The 23,739-nt window shown below is 36.2% G+C and overlaps 1 protein-coding gene and 1 long non-coding RNA gene across 2 annotated transcripts in view; both read left to right on the forward strand.

Annotated features, from left to right (window-relative positions):
• LOC143736473 (salivary C-type lectin 2-like) overlaps nt 1–23,739 on the forward strand; it is a 318,478-nt gene that overhangs the window by 108,938 nt on the left and 185,801 nt on the right.
• LOC143736528 (uncharacterized) lies at nt 12,781–14,290 on the forward strand. Its single transcript, XR_013203471.1, has 2 exons — nt 12,781–12,871; nt 13,382–14,290. It is a non-coding gene; the product is annotated as an uncharacterized LOC143736528 (long non-coding RNA).

Genomic DNA, 23,739 nt, shown 5'->3' on the forward strand with positions numbered 1-23,739 from the left:
GAAGGCTCATTAGCTGTGGTTATTTGAAAACGGGTTTTAATTGCCTATAGCCATGATGAAATAAAGGCTTTTTATATACATTTACTTTAACTCTCGAGTGCTTTGGCTTTATACGTTTTATTAGTTAGCGTTTATAAGTTAATACATCAACTAATATTAACTAACAATGTTATCAAATGTGATTATTATTGATAAATTAAAATCTGAATGATCAAAACTAAATTTTGGAAATTGACCAAATCAGTTTCTGGTCTAAAATCTTCCATCAACCTGACTGAAATCTTCTTTCGTCAACCTGACTATTTAAAGGCAGGAAAGAATTATAAAGGGAAATATTATAGAGAAAATATTGTTATTACATTAAACAGGCCATTTTATTGTTGCCGGTTAAAAGTCTGATTCTAATAATTTAAGGGAACATAAAATAAAAGGAAGTGTTGAAGTGTTGAGGCCGACCCACGTCATCTTATTCAATTTTCTTATTCTAGAATAGTATATAGAATAGAAGGTTATCAGTGACGGCAAAAGTTTTTAAAATTATCAAGTAAAGCGTTTTCAGAAAATAATATTTTAAATGTATTTCATCATCCTTCCAGTCAGGTCATAGTCCTGTAACAGCAGCTATGCTGGTCCCAAATGATATTATTACATGTTTAGATAATATTCAGCTCTATTTGTCTATCTCTCTAAAGCATCTGATCCCATAGATCACAAAATCTAATTGCAGAGACTCAGTTGCTTAGGTTTTAGTAAAGTGAGTCTAAATTGGTTCAATAATTACTTGTCTGAAAGAACGCAGTGTGTCTCAGTTGAAAACTTCTACAGGATTAAAATAAATAAAGACGTCCCACAGGGATCTATTTGTAAGGCTGGATATCCTGCAGGGGTTCAGACTGCAAGACTGCCGAATGACTAAAGAAACGTTGTCAGAAAGATGGTAGAAAACTATAAATTTCTTGTCTATTACCACCCACTGCTACTCATACCAACGACGTAAATAAGCGCAGTTACAATAGCTTAATATGTGGAAGAGCGTTGCTATATAGAGTGACAATATTGTAATTGTATTGCAATAGGTAGCACTTCAAAGTCAATACCAAATCAAAACTAGTTAGCACATTATTTGTAATTGAAAAGGTTTAATGACAAAATATGGTTATGGTTACTCTTAAAATAGTTACAAAATAGATGAATGAGATGATCATACTTATATCAATAATTGTACCCAGCATATCTGTAAAATGTTACGAGAGAGAGAGAGAGAGAGAGAGAGAGAGAGAGAGAGAGAGAGAGAGAGAGAGAGAGAGAGAGAGAGAGAGAGAGAGAGAGAGAGAGAGAGAGAGAGAGAGAGAGACGTTTAAAATTCTTTACTCAATCAAAAATTACATTACACACTTAACAGAAATACAAGATTTATCCAAAAGTGTTCACCAAACTAAAGATAAAGAGTCATCTTCACACAACACAAACAAACCACTATTTACACACCATTTGTACATAAATTCAACCATATTTCCTGTAGTTTTAAAGAATATATATTCTGCCCTTATTCTTGATTCAACACGTGCTGTACAGACTTAGAACTTTAACAATTCGTCCTTCAAGAGCAAGTCTACAAGTCTTCCATATAGCTAGTTTCGCTTGCCCAAGTATAAAATTAGCAACAGTACAGCGATCCTTGTTCACTTTAGAGTACCTACAGCCGTAAATAAAAAGTACTTTGTTAAAATCAAAACCCAACCCATCAATAATTCTTCCCAGCAATGCAAAAGGTGGCACCAACCTTGGACATTCAATGAAAACATGAAAGACCGTTTCATGACTATTACAAGCATGACATAAGGGCAAAACATTCAAAGTGAATTTGGACACAAAAACATTAGTGGCTAATACACAATGTAATACTCTCCATTGTAGATCACCTGAACGTTTTGGAAGGGGACTTTTATAAAAAAGCCTCCAAGAAGGATTAATATCATCTGCAACAGTGAGTTTTTCTCTCCATTTTGTATCATATCTATCATGAATATCTTTAAAATAAGCTGTTTTTACACAGACCTGATGCATATCTTTTTTTTCCCACTGTATGAAAAACTAGCCCTTTGAATCTCTCAAACTTTAGCAACTTCCCAACCTGACTGGTTTCAGGGCAAACTCCAGGGCACACACCTAAAATAGGAAACGTGAGATGTGTAGGCCCACCCTCTAAAGAAAGCTCTACAAACTGGAAAAGAGAAGGAAGAGCAGGTTTAAGGCCTGAAATCAACTGCTCTACCACCCTCACAGACCTCAAATCAACCTGCCTGGCAACATCTTCTGCTGATCTCCACTCTTTTAAGTCTAAATTAATCAAGTGTCCTACTTTAGTAAAACCTTTGTTCAAACATAACTTAACTATACTATTAGATGCGCAAACATTTCCTAAAAAAGGAATATAAAACAGTGGTTCATTCAAGCCATAATGATCATTTTCAGATCGATTCAACCTAAACACTTCCCAAGATTTCAAAACCGATGCATAGAAATTAGCACCAAATGTAACATTTTCAATAAAAGGTGACATCAAAAACAGTTGCTTATCAAGAGCACTACCACAAAGGGATCTTAGTAAAGTTAGTCCAAATGACACCCAAGGAATAAATTCTGTAGAAAAAAGCAGTCTCTGGGCAGATTTTAGTCTCATTGCTCTGACTTTAGCTGACAGTTCAATCAGTCCTTGTCCTCCTTCATTTACTGGCAAATATAAAATTCCAGAAGGAAGCCAGTGAAAACCACCCCAAAAAAAATCAACAAAGTCCTTCTGTAGTTTTTGTAGTAGGTCTTTTGGGGGGTCAATAACAGTCAAACGATGACACAGCATAGATGCTGCTAAATTGTTTACAACAAGAACCCTCCCTCTATACGACAATTGGGGGAGAATCCACCTCCATTTCTGTAAGCGACCAGCCACCTTTTCATAAAAGCCTTCCCAATTTTTCTGCATGCATTGCTCTGTTCCAAGGAACACCCCCACGACTTTAAACCCCTCTGAACTCCAGGGGCAGCGCTGAGGAAGTTTTGGAATAGGCCTACCTTCTTCCTCCCATCGGCCTAATAACAAAGATGCACTTTTTTCCCAGTTGACTCAAGCTGAGGAGGCTTTTTGATAAATCTCAAGAGCCGCTTCCAGATTGCACACATCTTCATTTGATCTTATTATTATAGTGACGTCGTCAGCATAAGCGCTGAGTTTAACAGTCACCATCTCTGATGTAAAATGGCCCGCTGTTGAAATACCACAAAGTTGACGCCTCAGAGCCGTTAGCAACGGTTCAATGGCCATGGCATATAAAATACCTGACATACTACATGCTTGCTGTATGCCTCTGCCAACTGAAAAAGGTCTTGTGAGTGAACCACTTATTTTTAAGAAACTATAGATATCAGTATACAGTAATTTAACATAAGAACGAAAAGAAGAACCAAAACTGAATGCTTCAAAACATTTAAAAAGAAACTCATGATCCACACGATGATCAAACGCTTTTTCCTGATCCAAAGATAAAAAACCCACATTAACATTATTATCTCTGGCAAATGAAATCAAATCACGAAGCAGAAACAAATTATCAAATATTGTACGTTTTGGAATACAGTATGACTGGTCTACGTGAATTATTGTTGATATATAGAGTTTTAATCTATTAGTTAACGCTTTGGACAATATCTTATAATCCACTCCAAGCAAAGACACTGGTCGCCAGTTTCTTATATCCGCAAGATCCCCCTTCTTGGGTAGCAAGGTGATAAGCGCTCTTCGTAGACTCAGCGGTAAGGTGCCTCTTTCAAAGCACTCTAAAAAAACTGAGAACAAGTCTTCTCCAATCACTGACCAAAACTGTTTATAAAATTCTGCCGTTAAGCCATCCAAACCCGGAGCCTTGCCTGAAGATATATCATTAATAGCAGCAGTCAGTTCGTTCATGTGCAAAGGCTGATCAAGCTTGGCCTTATCACTCTCCATCAGATGCGGTAGATCCTGGAGAAGTGTTTCTGTTATCTCTCCATCACATGGTTCTGCTCTATGAAGATTTTCATAAAAAAAGCAGTGCTTGAGTAATTATTTCATGCTCATCAGTTGTTTCACCTCCTTCTGGAAGTTTCAGACGACTTAAAATTTTTCTATCAACAACTTTCTTCTCCAAATTGAAAAAAAAAAGATGTTGGCGCATCCATGCAATTAAAAGATGTAAACCTTGCACGAACAGAGTCTCTTTGGCTTTCTCTTCCTGGAGATTGTGGAGAAGAATTTTCCTTGTTTCCAACGCTTCAACAGTACTTCCATCATATTGCTCAATGTTCAGCTGCAAAATATCTTGTTCAAGTTTGTCTCAAAACATCTTGACTTGAACTTTACTAATGTCCCACCACTGACTCAGGGACTTGTACTGAGATTTACTCTCTCTCCACATCTCCCAGAAAAGTGTCAAAGAGTGCACAAAGTTGTGATCCTGCAAAAGCTTATTGTTAAAACGCCAGAAGGGACATTTAAATGTGCTCTGTGCAGAAGTGACATTGACAGACATATAATGGTGGTCTGGGAAAGGGGTAGGAATAATACAACTATCAAAAAACTTTTCACAAACACTTCTTTGTACATAAATTCTGTCAAGTCTTGCTGCAGAAACCCTATTCGAACTTACTTTTATCCACGTATATTGTTTTACATCAGGAAAAGCTTCTCTCCACACATCCACAAGATCATGAAAAACAATCAATTTTCAAGAAACATCTGCTGACGACCTATGAGGTTCTTCATGATTCCTGTCCACTGTATGATCTAAAGTGCAGTTAAAATCTCCAGCAAAAACAATAATCCTACCCTGTGGGACACTGCTTAATGCTGTATGAAGTTTCCCCAAAAAAAGTGTAAGTTCAGTCCCAATATTAGGGGCATATACATTGAAGAGTGAAAAATTGAGCCCATGTAAAGCAACATCTACTCTTTGCAATCTACCTGGTAGAACATCAAAAACGCTCACATTCTGTTCCTTAAACTCAACTCCAAGAAGAATAGCCACTCCTGCACTGATACTAGAACCGTGACTCATAACAACCTGTCCATCCCATTCACTCTGCCACTGAAATTGATTATTTACATCTGTGTGAGTTTCCTGTAGAAAAACAACACTACTTTTTTTCATAATAATATAATCAAAAAGTCCTTTTCAAAACCTCACGACACCCATTAATATTCAATGAACTAAATCTCATAGGTGCCATGAAAGAAAGCAAAAAATAACCAAACAATAAAGTAACTCCACAAGGGTTATTTGACAACCAAACTATACTCATTTTTTACTTTGCAAATTCAAAGAACTTCTAACGTTACTCAAAAGTTTCTTGAGACGGTACCGTTTTGGTTTATCAAGCTAAAGGAAGCTTTTCTCATAGCCATGGTGCCGGACAATAAAAACAATTTTACATCCGGAAAATATGAAGCAATTCTCGGTTTACGAAGTCCTTTAGTAGTATCCAAAAAGTGATTGATCTGCTGAAGCGAGTAAAGTTTGGTCTTACCTCCAGAGATGAGCTCCGAATCCGCTGCGTAATCTCTCATTAACTCCGTATCATCGTGCTCATTGTCAGAGTCATCCATTAAATCCACATGGTTTTGAGATAAAATGTCATCTTTACTCTGTTTAAACGCTTCTTCAGTTGTAGTATCACTCTCAATTTTATCAGGCTGCGCCTGTCCTCCATCGCAAAACAACTCAGTTTCAGGCATGGGCTGCAAACACACCGGTCCCGGGCTCGTCTCCGGCTGCGTTACAGCGGGAGCATGACTCGGCCCGGCCGCCTCCTCAACAGTCCCCGCCAGGGCGTCTCCAGAGGCCTCCAGCACCGGTCTCACCTCGGGCACATCACCGACCGCAGAGAGCGCTCCGTCCGGCTGCGGTTCTGACGCCACAGCGGTCGCAGCAACATCCGCGCCGGCCGCTCTCTCGCTGTTCTCCGCACCTGCAGCCGGAGCTGGCCTGTCTCGCCTCGGGCAGGTTTGTCTGACATGTCCAAACTCACCACACACAAAGCATTTCATTGACTCTGAACTTATAAACACAGTGTAATCCTTTCCCTCAATACTCAACTTCACCGACAGATTTAATGGATCACTCTGAGAATTCAGAATCATTAACGCCTGACGCCGAAAAGACATCACGTGTCTAATCTCGGGATTTTTACATCCAAGAGGAATCATTTTAATAGGACTTACTATTTTACCATACCTCTGGAGAATTTGCTCTAGTTTTTCATTTTTAACAAACGGAGGTATGTTCGATAAAATGACTTTCTTGGCTGGGCATGACAAAGGCAAAACAGGCACAAAAATGTATTTGATTATCAACCCGGTTTCAACTAATTCATCCACCATTTGGCTTTCACTAAGAAAAAACACAATTGCTTTGTTCATACGAGTGGCAGATTTTATATCTGTAATGTATTTTTAATTGATGTATGCCTATTGACAACTGCGGGGACTACAGCTGGAAATTAGCCGTATAGGCTAAAGCTGCTCTTTTTATCAAAAGGGACTGTCCACGTCATTATAAACTAATAAACTAAACTAAAACTATATTAGCACCACCGATCGCCGCACTCAGACAATCCTCCACAGCTATCAGGCAATCCTCCACCACTGATACCACGGCCTCAGGCATACACTTACAACCATGCTTAATTGTTAATCGTGAGAGATCCGCCATTTCCAACCCCATTTACCTCACCCTCTGACCGAAGTCAGGGGAAAAACTAAACCTATTAACTATAAATAAGTTATAAGAAAAATGAATAAAGAAATGGAAAGTAAAGAAATCTCACTCAAACAAAGAGATACTTTCACTCCCAACAACCGGCTCCTTCCACACTCACTCCGCACATGCGCAGAGAGAGAGAGAGAGAGAGAGAGAGAGAGAGAGAGAGAGAGAGAGAGAGAGAGAGAGAGAGAGAGAGAGAGAGAGAGAGAGAGAGAGAGAGAGAGAGAGAGAGAGAGAGAGAGAGAGAGAGAGAGAGAGAGAGAGCAATAGTTACAATCTTCTTATATCCTTATATATGTATATATAATATATATATATATATATATATATAAATACATGTGTATTTAAATATATGCTCTTTACTTACTTTACTTTAAAGGGCACCTATTATAACGTTAGTCATTCTAATTGCATTCTAATCGGCTTCATCACGTAGTTTAAGCTTGTGGACTCTCAAGGCGTATTTTGTTCGAAATAAGAAACAAGTCAGTTTGCAGTTGCACATAGTTAAAACAACAATTTCGATATTGTAGCAGACAATAAATGTCATACTTAGCTTTGTCTTCGGACAAAAATGCACGCTTTTGACTGAGCGCTTCTCGCGGTATTAACTTATGTCCATCAGGTAACGTTAGCCTATTAACTGAAGTTCAGATAAGCGCGCAAGGTTCTGGCTGATCGCCAGGTCAGGTTCTCACAGACGTGCAAAAGAAAAATGTGATCTACATAAAAATGAGCGCGCGTGAATCAAAAAGAGGAATCGAAATTTAAATTTTATAACAATTATCCGAATCCTACACTGTAAAAAAAGATTAGTTGACTCAACTTAACTAAGTCAAGTAATCTTGTTGCTTTGACTGAGTTAAGTTGAGTCAACTTATAGTGTCAAGTTTATTGCACTTCAAAACACAAGTTGACTCAACTTCCTGTATCAAGTAATGTGGACTGGAAAACATTAGTTAAGAGAACTAAAAAAAAGATGTTGGTTGATCTTATGTTGTTAAATGGACTGCATTTATATAGTGCCATCCAGCTCGTCGGGAGCAGCTGGGGTTTGGTGTCTTGCTCATGGACACCTCGACATTTGGTCAGGTGGATCCGGGGATTGAACAACCAACCTTCTGGTTTGTAGACTACCTACATGAACCACTGAGCCACTGCCGCTCAGATTTTATCAAGTTAGTTTACAGAAGTTACTAGATTTCAAAAATTTAAGCAAGCTAATATCTTCAAAGAATCTACATGAGAATTGAGAATTGGCCAGTCAAACTTAACACTGACACTCTGGCGGCGCTAGCCAGCTGAATTAACAGCGCTCAAAGTCGACACTCAGAGGCTGTGTTCAAAATCATATTCTATACCCTCATTCACTATTCCCTACATTAGTTCACTAATATAGTCCACTTGACTAAGTGAATAAATCAGTTAATTTTCAGTTAATTAAGTTAATTGAGACCCTGATAAACAACTGCAGCTTGTTTAGCATAGCACATTTTAGATATATTAGGAACTCTTTGACCATAGATGCATCTAATTTATATCTGAATGCGATGATAATTCCGCACTTTCGATACTGCATGACGAGTTGGTCACAAGCATGTAAAACAGCACTAAGGTCCCTGGAATCATTGTACAAAAGATCTCTTAAGATTCATGACAAGAAATCTAGGTTGTTTCATCATTGTCATATTCTTAAAAAACATAGTATTTTAAGTTTTGAAAATACAGTCATATATTCAAATATCTGTCTTTTGTTTAAGATAATAAATGGTACTGCAGGCCCTCCGTTAAAAAGGTTTATTTCACTGAGCTCAGAAATTGCAACTAGAGTCACTCGATCCACTGTCCGGGGCGAGTGTAGGATTCCTCAGTGTAAAACAGCATTCGGCAGCTCAGCTTTCTCATGTGTGGCCATCAGACAATGGAATCAGTTGCCAACGGAGCTGACCACATGTGTACATTTTAGCACTTTTTCAGACCGGGCCAAAAAATGGCTTCTTTTAAAACAAACATGCTTGCATAATGTATTGTAATTGACGTGTATGTGAGAGGGTATTTGTAAATGAATGTTGAAGAATGAATGAAGGGTGTGACTCTTTTTCTTCTTCTTTTATTGTGTTTTTTTGTGCTGTTTTTGAGAGAAATGATTTTATTAATATGTGTATCTGTTGACATCAGCCTGCCCAGGGACTACAGGTGAAAATTAGCACAAGTGCTATAACCTGGTAAAATGCATCTCTCCTCTTAAGGTTAATGTATATTTTGCATTGTCCCTGTTTAAAAATAAATAAAGGAAAAAAAAAAAAAAAAAGGAAAACAAAACTGGTGTTAACAATCAGAATCACTGAAGGAGATAGGAACAAGAAGAACAGAAAAAAAGACGAAATCAAGATAAAAGACATTAAATCTTAGCAAAAGATCTCAGCAGAGGAGGATTAAACATCTCCACAAACAGCATTACCAGCTTCACTTATTACTAACCAGACTGACTTTATTTCTGTCAGACGTCTACAGAAGTTCTTATTAAAAGGTGACAGAGGTTTAGATGTCATTTTATTTTCATTTGATGTTACCATAATAGTGATCAGTGATTGCTTTAGTTGGGCTCTTGACCCTTGACTTTTGAACATTAGTTGTTCTTTGGCTGCTGTAGCTGTGTCTTTAAAATACATCAGCTATGGCACAAAGCTGAAGACAACAGGATGACAATGACTGTTTGTTAATAGTCACAATCATCATGTAATGGCCTGGTTTACTGATCTCATTTGCTGCCTAAAGTTGTTAAATGGTGATGTTTTGTAGTTTTGATTTTGTTGTCATTGTGATTTTACAGATTGAGATCTATCGTGGATTTGACGTAAAGAAAATAATAATGATTTTAAAAAGGTTATACTCAGAACATTTTGAACTTCTTGATCAGCCAGACACACACAGGCATCAATAATTGGTGTATGAATCTCAACAATGGCGACAATCAACAAAAAAGATAACATTAAATTTTAACATCCCAAAATACGCAACTAAAAGTCAACACAAAACCAAAAGCAAAAATAAAAAAAAAAAGTAAAAATTAAAGCAAATAACCAGACAAATCAGCTGCATAATTTATTCATGCTGCAATGCATGCTGGGAGTCATGTTTTTTTTTTGGTACCCAACATGCATTGCAGCATAAAACTTATGATTGTCACCATTGTTGAGATTCATACACCAATTAGATGCCTGTGTGTGTCTGGCTGATCAAGAAGTTCAAAATGTTCGGAGTATAACCTTTTTAAAAACATTATTTTCTTTACATCTAATCCACGCTAGATCTCAATCTAGCGTGGAAAATCATAATGACAACAAAATCAAAACTACAAGACATCACCATTTCACAACTTTAGACAGCAAATGAGATCAGTAAATCAGGCCATAATATGATGATTGTGACTATTAACAAACAGTCATTGTCATCCTGTTGTCTTCAGCTTTGTGCCATAGCTGATGTATTTTAAAGTCACAGGTACAGCAGCCAAAGAACAACTAATGTTCAAAAGTCAAGTGTCAAGAGCCCAACTAAAGCAATCACTGATCACCATTATGGTAACATCAAATAAAAATAAAATGACATCTAAACCTCTGTCACCTTTTAATAAGAACTTCTGTAGACGTCTGACAGAAATAAAGTCAGTCTGGTTAGTAATAAGTGAAGCTGGTATTGCTGTTTGTGGAGATGTTTAATCCTCATCTGCTGAGATCTTTTGCTAAGATTTAATGTCTTTTATCTTGATTTCGTCTTTTTTTCTGTTCTTCTTGTTCCTATCTCCTTCAGTGATTCTGATTGTTAACAGCAGGTGTTTATCAGGGTCTCAATTAACTTAATTAACTGAAAATTAACTGAATTATTCACTCAGTCAAGTGGACTATATTAGTGATCTAATGTAGGGAATAGTGAATGAGGGTATAGGATATGATTTTGAACACAGCCTCTGAGTGTCGACTTTGAGCGCTGTTAATTCAGCTGGCTAGCGCCGCCAGAGTGTCAGTGTTAAGTTTGACTGGCCAATTCTCAATTCTCATGTAGATACTTTGTAGATATTAGTTTGCTTAAATTTTTGAAATCTAGTAATTTCTGTAAACTAACTTGATAAAATCTGAGCGGCAGTGGCTCAGTGGTTCATGTAGGTAGTCTACAAACCAGAAGGTTGGTTGTTCAATCCCCGGATCCACCTGACCAAGTGTCGAGGTGTCCATGAGCAAGACACCAAACCCCAGCTGCTCCCGACGAGCTGGATGGCACTATATAAATGCAGTCCATTTACCAACATAAGTTCAACCAACATCTTTTTTTTAGTTCTCTTAACTAATGTTTTCCAGTCCACATTACTTGATACAGGAAGTTGAGTCAACTCGTGTTTTGAAGTGCAATAAACTTGACACTATAAGTTGACTCAACTTAACTCAGTCAAAGCAACAAGATTACTTGACTTAGTTAAGTTGAGTCAACTAATCTTTTTTTACAGTGTAACCTTGGTTATCAGATTTCAGGACACATTGATCGATTTTCAATTCCCAACCCTATAAGTTAAATAATGAATGCGCAAGTGATTCCACCGACTTCACGTGGTAAATAACAAATGATTAGTTAATTATGACCTTAAGAAGCTATATGCAATCTTATAAAATCACATTTACTAATCAAGTAGGCCTACAAGCTACGATGGAAATCCGCTTCTAACTTACATAGGGCCCTATACGTTACGTTATAGCTCACATCATTAAACTATAACGTTAATGCTATGTTACTGAAATTTTGGTTTACATAAAAAAATAAAGATTCATCACTAACCAGATATTTATGGCGAAAACTTTGCAGGCAGACAGCGAGGCGAGGCAAAGGCGCTCTCAAAGTTGCTTAAGAGTTCTTCATAAAATGGCAGTTTGTGGTGGTTTTTCGCGGTCATTTCGTATTATTGTATTTAAATTTACAGTAACATGTCCCACATCGAAACCTTAGTATCATGTACACACAGAAATGCTGAAAATAAATGAAACACCTTTAATATCTAAATCGCGGTTAGCTATTCAACTAACATTGAAGTTATAAGCTATAGAATCCATGTCTGAATGAAAATATTAAGATTTATTACTCACCAGATGACGACGTTCCAGGTCGGCAGAGAAGACGTAACGTTAGGCTACACGATGCACTGACATCAAAGAAAACTAAAAAAGCGCTCTCATGCACCGCCCACTGACAGAAATGAAGAGTGTTAGTGCATGATCACCCAGTGTTTTATGTAAGAATAACGTTAGTAGACTAGCAATTTTACCTGCTAAATTTTGTGTGGTGTTTTTCACGGTCAATTTGCGCTGCTGTATTTAGATTTACAGTAACTGATAATTTCCCAGAATGCATTGAAAATCTACAGTAACTTACTGTCAATTGTGTGCACAGTACAGAACTGTTGAGAATACAAAATAATACTGTGAAAACAACAGAAATCATGAGTTCATGTAAACTAATGTCAACAACTGGAACCTAATTGTACTTTATTTCGACTAATGTAATTGTAATGTAACTATATGTAACTTTGCAACTACATCAACTAACTCCCATTAGAGTATTAGTAGACTGTTAGGTTATGGTTAAGTGTTAAGGTTTGGATTAGGAGAATAAGTTGACTAGTTACTTATAGTCAGTATAATGTCTGTTGAGGGACCAACAAAATAAAGTGTTAGCAGATATTAAACAGAGAGTCTAATAATACTCTAATGACAGTTAGTTGAAATGTTGCTGCAAAGTTACTTATAGTTAGTAGAATGTCTAAAGTGGACTATCGAAGTAAAGTGATACCAAAAGTGTTACTGAATTTCCTAATGGCAGAATCTCAAAGATGCAAAAACATCCTCTAAGTTTTGCTTACTTGCAATAACTGTGTTTGTGATGAATTACCAAGAAACGGGTGCATTTTCACTCCTTCCTCTTTTACACTCAATAAAACTCAGTCAAATGAGGATCTCACACACTTTCTGAACTCCAGCTCAGACTCAACAACACTCTTTCATTTCCACGAGCTCAAGAACAGCACACAGGTAAATCTATATACTGTACAAATGTAAATAATACAGTTCAGATACTGAAGATCATCTTAATAATGCATCTACTCTTTAATCTTCCCATTGTAATCTGTTATACAACTAGTCTTGATGAATATTTACATCAAGTTATTAATCTGTTGTCATCAAAAGAGCGGCTTTGATGGCTTCCTGTGGTTTAATAAAAACTTAGTATAATGTAAAATATTATTATTAATACATACAAATATTAAACACAATATGAAATATTAATGAGTATTAAAGAAAGTATTATTATTATTACTTTAGTCATATAGAGATATATTCAGAAAAGCATGCAGCCGTGTTAGAAGTTGTTTATTATGTTATCAATAGTCGATTTGAACTCATTGTGAAGCTGTATGTGCACTGTAAAAAAAGATTAGTTGACTCAACTTAACTAAGTCAAGTAATCTTGTTGCTTTGACTGAGTTAAGTTGAGTCAACTAATCTTTTTTTACAGTGTGTCTGTCACTCTCTCGTTCTCAGGATGAGATCTGCGGTTCTCCTCGTTCTCCTCGTCACTCTGATGTTCACTGATGTTCACTCTGCAAGTTCTCCCTGCCAGAGATCTCTGAATAACAACGCTTATGATCAGTTTGAACACAAACATATTCTCTCATATGATTTTGATACAAACAGTCGAGATGCTTGGGCAAAGTACCTAACGGAGAAGAAACTTTGTGACAGACAATGTCCTCTCCAGTCCTTCCTCCGTAAAAACAACGTGAATAGCATTATAAATATCTGCAATGGACAAGGCATCAGAGACAGAGACAACCTGTGCACCAGCAAGGAAAAGTTCACAGTGTACACTCTTAAAAGCTGTGTAAGGGATGATCAGTGTAGAGTTTACAATCTAGACATGATTGAGCGCTATGTGGTTGTCGCTTGTGATGTCATTGGCAACCAGTGTTTGCCTGTTCACTATGAGACACAAACTAACAGACGACCAGATCAAAATGGTCAGATCTGCCGGCCGCCGAGATATACGCGCAGGAATAGATACTGGGATTAAGGGTGGCTGTCCTATAGAAAACATTACTAAGTAAACTCTACTTAATCTCTAGGATGTTTCGCATAAGCATCATTATCTAAGACGAATGCATTTAATCTGTACATTAGTGAATCAGTGAATGTGGGATGATATATATATATTTTTTCATGTTTCAAAAAGGGTTTCCTGAAGTATTTGCTTGCTTGATTGGAGAAATTATTGCAGTTTATTATTGTTTTCAGATCAGTTTATTGCAATTTCTGGGCCTTTTTGTGTAATTTTTAGAACAAAACGATTTTTTAAGCTCTTAAAAATACAATAGTGTAAATGCATGTGTGGTGTTATGGTTTTGCAAAACCAAAGTTGTGTTATTCCTGCTAAAAATAAAACATCTTACTCTCTGTCAGTGTGAGTGTCTTACTGTTCATTCCCACACTGTGATCCTAAACAAACACACTGTTAGAAATGAACACAATTATACTGCATAGCCTACTTACACATTGAATACATTTGGAATATGCTGAGACTTAAGACAGTTATACTCTAACTTCTGCTGTGTGAAGCATTAAACCAACCAGAGGTCTCAGCTTCAGAGAGCTTTAAAATGACTGAAACAATGAGTCGAAACAGCGACAAAGCAACATATTTCTATTTACATTCACACCCTTACTGTATTTATGAGGAAGCCTAATTTTAAAAGTGTGATTTCCAGACGAGAAAAAAAAAATCTGCCATGGGCATTTAAAAAATGTATATTATGCCAATCTCTAAAATATTTGATCACTTGTGTTAATGTTTTAAACATCCTTATCCATTAAATCACAAGTGTAAATAATTGGTTAAAAAGAGCAGGATCCCTAAAGAACATTCAGCTCTTAAAACCATAAAATTTAATTATTTCAAATTTAATTGTAACTATTTTAGTTACTTATTTTAATCTATGATCTTGTTATTTGACAAACTCATGTTAACCTACTACACACATACAAGTATATATTTATAACATCTTTGGAGGTCTTTAAGGCAAGGCAATATTTTTATTATTTCATTTCTATAATGCATGTACAACGATTATTTTGATTAACTGATTTGTCGGTTTATTATTTCTTTTATTAATCAGATTTTAACGGTGCTCATGCATCATTAATGAACTAGTGTGGAGTTACATTTGGTGATCAAAAAAGCACAATGACTGAGCGTCAATTCCTGTTATTGTGTAACTACTTTCAAGACTGTGATTACAGGTCGTGTTTGTTCATTAGATATGTATGTCTTCCTTGAAGAATTATTCTAAAAGTTTCTTATCAATAGGCTTTACTTATTTAAGAAGAAAGCGAAAGCTTGGTGTGACCAAATCTTCTGCTTAACTTAAACGTCTATTGCTGTTTCTTAAAACTGAACATATCAATAAAGCTTCTGTTGACCAATGAAACAATTAAATAAATCAACATTTAATCTTTAGAAATGAAGTTTGAAGTTGTGAAAAACTGCTTTTTACTGGAGCCTATATTAATGTTTAAACTATACACACAATGTGTATTTGCTCATTGTACAGGTGAAATAAGTAAAATAGCCTAGTAAAACAATTTGCATTTTAGTTGTATTTTTTCAGTAGCCATTTGATATGTTATTAAATGAAACCCATAAAATTACCTGGGGTTTTGTGCCTTACTTAAGACACAATACCTAATACAGTATCCCTAATAAGAAGAGAGTTAGCTCTCTTCTTCAGAGTTAGTTCCCGGAGGAACAGCACAAATACGTTTATGGAAAACATGCAAAACAAAGAGAACGAAACTAAATGTAGAGGTCCTCAAAATAAGTGGAGAAAGTGAAAGTCAAGACTATAAAGCCTGTAAAACTCCTCATAAAACCTCTACAACCTCTGTCTGGATTCATGTGGTAAGTGTCACAATTGTTTATTTCTTGCCAGGTGTCTAAATGTTTGCATTTTTTTTCTTTAGATAGAATATTATTACTTCATAAATAATCAACACTGCTAATTCATAATAGTAAAGATATAATATATAATATATGATTATCTGCGCTCAAACATCTAATTTAATTAGAATTATGCAAATATAAGAGACATGTATTGACCATGTTCGGTATAATTTTTAACTGAGGAGTACAAATTATAAATCAGCACAGCAAAATCCACAGTGTACATATGTACACTCTTGGTGTACATATAGGTCAATCTACAGGGTGTTAAAAATGAACACTGAAGCAGTGTTGAAGTTAATGAGATAATTAAGTGATTAATTAAGTGATGATTGGCCATTAGTGGTGACACCTAATGTTAATAAGAATAATCATTGAAGGAAAGAGAAACAACAAGAACAGAAAAAAGAGAAACACAAGAAATACTGACTTTGAGCCTTTACACATTATTGTACTTATTATTACCAGTGGATTTCTGTCATACATCTACACACAATCTTATTTATATTGAACAGAAGTTTAGATGGTAATGCTTTATGGAATGTTTCGTTTCATGTCACCATTATGGTGATCAGTGTTTGCTTTAGTTGGGCTCTGGACTCTTTGCTTTTCAACATTAGTTTTTTTTCTGGCTGCTCCAACTCTGTGTTTATAAAGCACATGTGTTACTGCAAGAGAAAACATGACATGGGCTGTGTTTCCCGAAAGCATCGTAAGCCTAATTTGATCGTACAGACCTTTTGTTGCAATCGATCTACCATTAAGTTAGGCTTAAAATGCTTTTGGGAAACACAGCCCAGGTCATGATGGTTATGTTTAAATTATGAAATTACAATCCTGTAGTTTCCTGATTCACTCAACCAGCATTATAAACAGATTATACAAGTGTTCTATTCATTACAGTAGCTAATTCCAGCAGTGCTTTCATAATCTCAAGGTTTTAAAATCCCACACAGATATCAAGAATCTACATATGAATCTCAACAATGGTGACAATCACACGAAAGATTCATATTGCAGTGCATGATGGGAGCCACCAATCAAAATGCATCCATGGCTCCCATCATGCATTGCAGTATGAATAAATTATACAGCTGAATTGTCCTGTAATTTTCATTGTTTTTCCTGTTTGCATGTTTTTTTTGCTATTGTTTTGTTATGACTGTAATAGCTTGTTTTGTGATGTTCAGAGTTGATCTGTGTGTTTGTTTATTGTCACCATTGTTGTGAATTATATGCTGATTCTTGATGTTTGTGCGTCTAAACACAAGAGCTCCAGTGCACAAAGATTTTTCAAAATTGCTCATATTGCTGTTGGATCTCAAACTGTAGAATCTCAGGGCTACAATCACCAATACTAAAACGCAACATCAATCATATAGTCAAAGATTTAGACCAGGGGTCCTCAACTCTGGCCCGGGAGATCCACTTTCCTGCAGAGTTTACCTCCAACCCTAATCAAACACACCTGAACAAGCTAATCAAGGTCTTCATGATTAGCAAAATCCCCAATGTTAAATCAACACTGCTCAGAGTAAATACAAAGTTAATGAGATAATCAACTGATTAATTAAGGGATGATTGAGCATTAGTGATGAACACCTGCTGTTAACAAGCAGAATGACTAAAGAAAAGAGAAACACAACTACAACTGACTTCAGACAGAGTCTTAGATGAAATCAACTGAAGAGAAAAGAAGACATGACATCTGTGAAGATCTCAGCAGAGGAGAATTGAACAACTCCACAAACAGCATTACCAGCTTCACTTATTACTAACCAGACTGACTTTATTTCTGCAATTCTTCTACAAAAGTTCTTATTGAGAAATAACAGAGGTTTAGAAGTTGATGTTTTATTTGTAAAAATATAATGCCACCATTATGGAGATAAGTGTTTGCTTTTGTTGGGCTTTTTAGGTACTGAGGCTAATTAAGGGGAACCAGAACAGTTTTTGGTAAACCTTAATTAGGAGGGCACTAATAGTGCAACCCGACCGATTTGGGTTAAAAGGAAAAATCGGGTCTGTTGGGGACGCCTAACAGATCAGGAAAACGCGCGTTGAAGAGAAATCCACAGAGAACAGAGAAGCAGCCAATATGGGGAAGTCTCAAGGTAAGCATGCAAATTTGATACACCGGTTTTTCTATCAAATCAGAAAATTAGGGGGGAAATTTTATGTTTTAGATATTGAAAAAACTGAGAAAAATACCATGATTTCCCCAGGGAGGGAACACTGAGCACAACTAGACTGAAAGTAGTGCGAGAATCAGTTGAACAGGGCAGTGAGAAACAAAAAAGGTTGTTATGGCTGTGTTCAACATGTGTAAGCAATGTGGACAAACAATGGATTGTTGTCTTAAAGGGGCAGATAAAAAAGAACTGTCGAGAGAAATAAAGTTTTTACTTCTTCATCCAGTAAATGGATGCATGACATTAGATGTCTGAGAACTTAAATTTACATGATAAGGATTGAAGTAGCAAGCAGCAATAAGGCTGTCTGTGTGAAATAGAGGGAACTGTAAGTGAGAGACTTGATGGAAGAGGGAAGAGAAAAATAAAAAGGTTGGTGTGTGAGATATGTGTGTGGGGATTGTAAGCAAACAATCATGTACTGGTTAGATAATGAAGGAACTGGCATGTAGAGAAAATAAAGAATTAGCATGTAGAACAGAGGATGCAGAAGGAACTGGCATGTAGGGAAAGATGGAAGGAATATAGTAGAAAACTATATGTGATGAAAATAAAATGTCTGACAGAATTTATGGAAGTCAAATTACCTGTTTAAATGGTATGAAAAATGAGTTTCAGAATAAAAATAAGGCATTGAGTATGATTAACGGGGACTAATGTGATATAAAGATAAGGAATGTTTCATTAAGCAAAATGGGGAAAAATTCTATATTTTAATGGTAAAATAATGATTGAAATTAGGTTTAGTTTTAGTTTGACAACCATTGTGTTTTGAACCTAGGGTCCAGCTATGCTGGGGGTACAGCAACAGAGTTTGCTTATTCAGCCCGGTTTCCGGATGTTAGATATATACTTGTTCTGTAATTAGGGTTGTTGATGATAATACCAAATTAGTCAAATGTAAAGACAACTTTGACCAAAAATTCTGGAAATCAATAATGTATAATGTTGGATATTTGTTGATATTAAGTAATTGAAGCAAAAGATATTGTCTGTTTTATAAATGAAATTATGGGTCGGGGATAATTTCCCTGGACAAGTATGACTAAAGTTAAACGAAAACTTTGTGAAAACAACTTAGAATATTTTGAGCATTTCGATGCAGCTTATGAAAATTAATGTTCTGCCAATAATAATGATAAAAATTATGATTCGGCTATTGGGATTGAATCCGCCACTGGTGGACTGTAAAAGAATACAGAGAACTGCTTATCAGTGGCTCTGTTTGCATTCCTGAATGGGACACACACTGCTTCAAGAGTGTGCAGTAAGTTGGAGCCGACAGAGAGTGCTTTAATTGTGGTCAGCAGGACCATCTAACACGTAACTGTAAATGCCCACCGAGAAGGTGTAAAAAACAAAGTGTAATTAAGTGATATAAATTTCTGGTGTTAATGTGGGCTTCAAAGTAGATCTGTGTTTAATATGATGATATTAACATTTACGTCTGAGAAGGAACAAGAGATAAAAACAAGGTCAAAGGATTGAACTCTTAAAGTGAATCCTTTTGAAGAAAAGATCTATAATAGTAATTTGATCTATAAAGTGAATTGATGAATAAAGGTTGAGGTAAAATTACAGATAATGACTCCAACAAATGTGATAAAATATATAAAAGTAACTAAAAGGATGATTGTGTGTTAATTAAACATTTTAAAAAGGGTTTAGGTTATATAGAGAGACTAATCTCATGGAAAATGATAACTGCAAAAGATGTATGTGTATCAAAATGTATCATAAGCAGAGTGTGATAGCCTCGTAAAGGTTAGTGTGAATCCCGATTGGAGATTGATAAACTCCTAGGGAAAATTTAAGTCAGATATTAAACTATGGTAATTGAGAAATTAACAACTAAAATTGAGTACAGTAGTACGGTTGCTAAAATGTAAAATGTTTAGAAAGGCATTTGATTAAACAAACAGCTTGAAAAGTGTTGACCATGAAAGAGCTAGAAGCTGATGTTTTGCTTTCAAAAGATAAGTCTGCTATTGGCTGTAATGAAACAGTTCGCTTATCTAAATCTGATGTGTGCTGTGGCTGAAACAGCCAGTGCGACAGAGACTCAATCTGAATGGAAATTTGTAATGTCTAGATTCCCTGACGTGGGCAAAAGACAACTGTAAAACTATGTTTATTTGAAAACACATGTAATTTCTGGCAAAGATGCCTTAAGCTGGGATAGAGTTAAAAGATGGTAGATAAAAGTTTGATGTTAGAAGTATATGAGAGAGCAGTGTACCAGTCCGAATGTCTCAGAGTCTCTCTCATTCAATGAGTCAGCTAAAAGCTGTTATCTGTGATAATAAGTAAAGCACAGTGTTTCAGTTGAGAATCATAGACACAGAGATGTTTAAAGAAACAATTGCCGTTCAGAGTGCAATTTGTATTTGTAAATGTTTTAAATGTAAAACTGAATGACTTTAAAGAAGTCTTTAAAATAATAATACAGACCTTAAACGATAGAGGTGACATTTTGATTAGCGTATTTTAGGACCAGTAACTTCTTTGTCTCATTTTAGTCTCCACCATTCAGGACCGATGGCTCCGGCTACAGATGAAGTACACTGAATGTACGGTTGTGATCTAAATTCACTGAGTATAGTCTAAGTAGCTAGGTTGCTGCTTTTAAGATAGTTAATGGATTTAAGTGATTAAATACTGTTGTTATTAACCTATCTCCCTGTGAACACTATTAGGCAATCGGAATGGCTCTGGTGACTCTTGAACGTGCCTTTCCTAAGCTCCAGAAAACAGCTGAGTTCTGTTGAAGAAAACTGATTGTATTGGGAAAGAGCGGTCACCAGTGTGTACGTGTGTACGAGTGGCTACTCAATGACGGGATGATCTTCCTGGCCAGGGGACAGACCAACGCAGGGGGTCACGAACATTGGGCACCTCCGGATGGAGGTGTTATTTGTGAGAAAGGTATGAGAGTTGAGGACTGATTACTGGAGGCCACCGGGGTCAGCAGAGCATTGAGAGGTGAGATGGGCTGTGAGGTGAAAATTAATGTTACGGCAGTCTGACCCAGAAATGTGAGTTCCTCTATACCACTCACCAGAAACCGCATTGATTGTATGGCTTGTTTTTCATTGTGACAAGTGTCTGCAACTATGCCAGGGGACGACACCCTGAAGAGAAGAAAATTAGAGATAAAGAGATAACGGGAGTGGGCTTTCAGGAGCCAGCTGATTCCATGAGGTGATTGCCATTATTTGCTGCGGAGACAGTAACAAAACTTAATTATATGAGGGACATGATGTTGGTTGCCATATGGGCAAGTAAAATGTATAGAAGAGTTTATGTTGAGCTAATATGTTTATAACATAGTTTTAACTCCTGAAGGTCGTTAGGCATGGTGGTGGCTAAAGATGAAGACAGGCTTTTGTAGATTTGAGAAGAGTCTGGATAACAAAGGTGAATGGTAAAAGGTTAATGTAATAAATTTAATATTACATTTTGTCTAAATTACAGTCTTAGGAGGCTGTTGAAAAGATTATTTGTTTAGAGAGAGAGAGACTGCTTGAGTGGAGGAAGGGATGGTAACTGTGTCTGTCTTTTTGTTATCGGCCTGCTAAAGAACAAAATAGTGATAATGAACCAAAACAACCCAGCTGACTTTGCTAAGATGAAATGAATAATGAACAGACATGCAAAACAAAACAAAACCAACACCACCTGATCACCTTTTCTCAATGTTCATCTGGCAGTGACGTTAACACCAGCCAAACAAAATTGAAATATTAAAAGTTTAGGGGTCAAGAGCCCAACTAAAGCAAACACTGACCACCAAAATGGTGGCTTAAAATTTTTATTTTCTCCTTTGGTGATTCTGCTTGTTAACATCAGGTGTCTTCAATAATCACATCAGCAGAGGTCAAAATCTTGACATTAAATTGACATTGACACTTTGACGTCAATATGACTTTAATTTTTGACCTATTTTGCGACGTCATTTTGACATAATGTTTGATGTCATATTGATGTTAAATTGATGTTAAGGTGCCCGCTGGGGAGATGATATAATGAAAAGCGAACATTAAAAATGAACAGTAAAAATATGTGTCTAATATCAGTGTGTGTGATGGTGACTGCACTCTATGTCTTGTATGTGTTAGTTTGGGGTACGAATACTGCGTCTGAATAGTGTGTAAATTGTGTCATTAGCCACTAAAATCTGGTAAGGCAAATGACAAATTTTAAAGAAGCTGTTAATTCTGTTGAGTCCATTTGATGAAAAGATGATGTAGAACATGGGACGAGCTTTAAATGGATTAGTTATCCAGCTCTGTCTGCTAATGGTAATTATGAATCAATCTATGGATTAAAAGCATTTATGTAAATTGGATTTGTGAAGTGGTAGATCGTCGTCCATAATGGGTTGAGATAAACTAAAATGTTATAGATTTGAAGGCAATAACAAAGTGACATATTGGCTAAGTCAATATCAAATTATCCAGAGAGTCCTTCACATTTATGAATATTGTGAACAAAAGGGGGAAAATGTTGTTTGACTGACATTGACCAAGTCTGTACAGCACGACCTGACCTGACAGAAACAATTGAAACAGAATTTTCAGAAACAATGTTTGTAGATGACGGGATTAAGAGACCAAACAACAGGCCTGAAAAGCAGGATACACTGTAAGACTGAGGGCCGTTGCCCTCCAAATACTCTGATAAGAAGATGTGTTTGTGGCTTTAAGTAATATTTTTGTTTCAGAGGCAGAGAAAGATGTCTGGAGGAATTTTGGCTTTGGGACAACGTTTGGGTTAGTGTTGATGGCAAACTTTATCCAAACACCATTATGTTAGATTGATGCACGAGATGATTCATGCATCAAAAGGGGGGATGGTAACAAAATTGATAACAATTGACAAAATTTGGTTTATTAACCTGTTAACCGTTTCCAGAGCGTCGGCGCACTGAAGCGGTTTTTTTTTTATTTAGTTCAAATTTACTATCAGATTTAATGTTATACCTTGACAAACTATACATCATTAAAAAGATATAATACTCAAGATTCAGTATTTGACCACTATTGTATTCTGAGAAACTTATAGTGACAGTTATGTCTTAATTTGTGTCAGGAGTTATGAAATGGAAAAATGAGTCGATACCTTTAATATGAATTATGAGCGTCAGCTGGTCCATTCATAAAAAACACTCCGAGCTGTCGTCATGACAGCGATTCGCAAAACATCGTCCCTCAGGGCTTTAGCTCAAAAATGTGCAGACTTGGAGAAATATTGATATATTCTCATAGATTCACATCATATTTCTATAGACAGGAATAATATTTGTTGAATTTATACCCAAATGCGTCGATGTAATCATTATGATCGCTTCTTACTGAGATGTGCTGTGTTTTCAATTCATACCAATAGCCTGAGGGCGCTATATGCACAATAACAGTCCATATATGGATCACGAAGAAGACCCATAGTCATGTGATATTCCAGGACGTCACTGATACAGAAAGTAGCTGACAGAGATCGCTGTAACATGCAGATAAAGATGTTTTGAAGACAATAAACATGATTGCAATGATATTTGAGTTACCTGTGTTCTTCAAGCCATGCCAGGTATTTCATAATAATAGATTATATTTATAATGCAATGCTAATCGATATAGATTTCATCATCGTGCAGAACACTATAAATAATAAATTTTCTGTCTGATTTTTTTTTTTATCTGAAGCCAAATTAGATC

This window comes from Siphateles boraxobius, unplaced genomic scaffold (genome assembly GCF_051911475.1).
Source record: "Siphateles boraxobius isolate OS27281-9 unplaced genomic scaffold, OSU_SipBor_1 130, whole genome shotgun sequence".
Lineage (NCBI taxonomy): Eukaryota > Metazoa > Chordata > Actinopteri > Cypriniformes > Leuciscidae > Siphateles > Siphateles boraxobius.